We start from the raw sequence: 2,500 nt of genomic DNA, 5'->3' as shown, positions 1-2,500 counted from the left end.
ATATACATGTATATATGTATGTATATATATACATGTATATATGTATGTATATATATACATGTATATATATATGTATATATATACATGTATATATATATGTATGTATGTATATATGTGTGTATATATATGTATACATATGAATATATATTTATATATGTATATATTTGTATATGTATGTATATGTATCTATATGTATATATATGTATATATTATATGTATATATATATTTATATATATATGTATGTATGTACATATATATGTATGTATATATATATGTATATGTATATATATATATATTATATGTATATATATGTATATATATCATATATGTATATATATGTATATATATTATAAATGTATATATATTATAAATGTATATATATTATAAATGTATATATATATTATATATGTATATATAATATATATGTATATATTTTATATATGTATATATATTATATATGTATATATATGTATATATATTATATATGTATATATATATATATGTATATATATATATGTATGTATGTATGTATATATGTGTGTATATATATATGTATATATATATTTATATATGTATATATTTATGTATATATATATGTATATATATGTATGTATATATATGTATTTATATATATGTATATATATATATGTATATATGTATATATATATACATATACATATACATATATACACACGCACACACACACACACACACACACACACACACACACACACACACACACACACACACACACACACACACACACACACACACACACACACACACACACACACACACACACACACACACACACACACACACACACACACACACACACACACACACACACACATACATACACACACACACATATACAGACACACATACACAGACACACACATACACAGACACACACACACATACATACACACAGATATACAGACACACATACACAGACACACACATACACAGACACACAAACACAGTAGGTAGATGTCTGACTTCTTTTGTAATATACCAGCTTAGTTTTTTTCTTCAGTAATGGGAACCCTTTAAGAATATAGTTTACGCAAGTCGTATGCACTAACGTTCTTGCTTTCCTTTAAGCGTCTTACGACCTCGAGAGTCAAACTGTGCCCTGCTTGGATGGCAACCCATGCTCTGGCCACACATTACATCACACAAGTCCGGACTGAAACATGTCGTCCCCCCTCCCATCACCAACAACCTCACAATTAGCAATGCAATGACTAACGTCGCCGCGGTCGCCCTCGCCGCCCTCGCCGCCCTCGCCGCCCTGGCCATGCTTTATCACCAAGTGGCATGTGTATGTCGGGGCGGGGTAGGGGCCAGCGGTCAGGTCTGAGGGAGGGCCAGTGCCGGCGGAGGGCGACCCTGACTCAGCGAAGAGGCCGTCGATGGCTCGATCCCATCCAAGACGCCGACCCGCACGCTCTCCTGAAAGGCTGAAGGAGGCCGACTTGTCATCCTCTATGCCGTCGTCGCGATGCCGATTCCTCCGGCGTATTTAGCGAGGACGTGTGCCGTCTGGTGTCCTCCCCGAATGGGTAATTGTCAATGTGGGCTGCCACCTCATTGGTAGGATATGGGGCTCAGAAGGATCCGTGACTGCCGTCGCTGAAGTCGGTCTTCCAGCTCAACATGTGCATTTGCAGTGAACTTGCATGGTAAGATGGGGGAGGAGATTTGCTGCGCCTATAAATTATGGATTTTGGGAGAGTGGAGAAGGAGAGAGGGGCGGAGGAAGGGTAGGATCGGGTAGAGGAGGAGGAGGAGGTGGTGGAGGCGGTGGAGGCTGGCCTGTGACGTAATGGTGACGTCACGTATGGTGAACTGCCAGTACGCACCATCGACTGTGATTGTTTTTATGGAGGGCGAGGCTGTTCCTTTATTATTTACTAAAGCGTTAGTTTCTTTTTACATGGTGTTTGACTTGTATGAGACGAAATTTATGATGTAATAAATGCGATTTATCTTATTTTTTTGTTTACTGAGGCCATGGCGACTCCTTTCCATTTGGATGAAAATAATTCTTGAAAACTTGACATGAGTGACGGCATCAGAAGGGGGCGTGTCTGTAGCGAGGTAGCTGAGCAGCGCCGCAGGTAACAAGTCACAAGGGCCGTGTGCAGACTGCTATCTCCTCGGCCTGTCATAGCTAGGTTGGGTTGATACAGCTCCCCATCTTGTGCCCGGACGCTAGAGGCCCTTGTGAACGCGTGGGAGGCGTCGACGCCTTCTTTGCGTGAGTCTCCAGCCTGTAGGCCACTCCCCAGTGACGGGGGTACGTGTAGCGAGATGAATTCCCAGCAAAATACTGCGTTTTGTGTTGTGCCTCTGTAAGGATATGTGTAGAGCAAGTGCACAGGGCCGGTCGGTGCACAGTGATTAGTGAGCGGGCGTCCGTGCGTGGGGAACAGGCCCGTTCGGAAGAGTTCACAGAGGAGGAGGAGGGGAGATCCTGGCGCTCGTCTCCAT

Source organism: Penaeus japonicus, unplaced genomic scaffold (assembly GCF_977035675.1).
Source record: "Penaeus japonicus unplaced genomic scaffold, GWHDUDI00000001_assembly GWHDUDI00000003, whole genome shotgun sequence".
Taxonomy (NCBI): domain Eukaryota; kingdom Metazoa; phylum Arthropoda; class Malacostraca; order Decapoda; family Penaeidae; genus Penaeus; species Penaeus japonicus.
The sequence above is the reverse complement of the archived record's forward strand: the minus strand, read 5'-3'. Positions refer to the sequence as shown.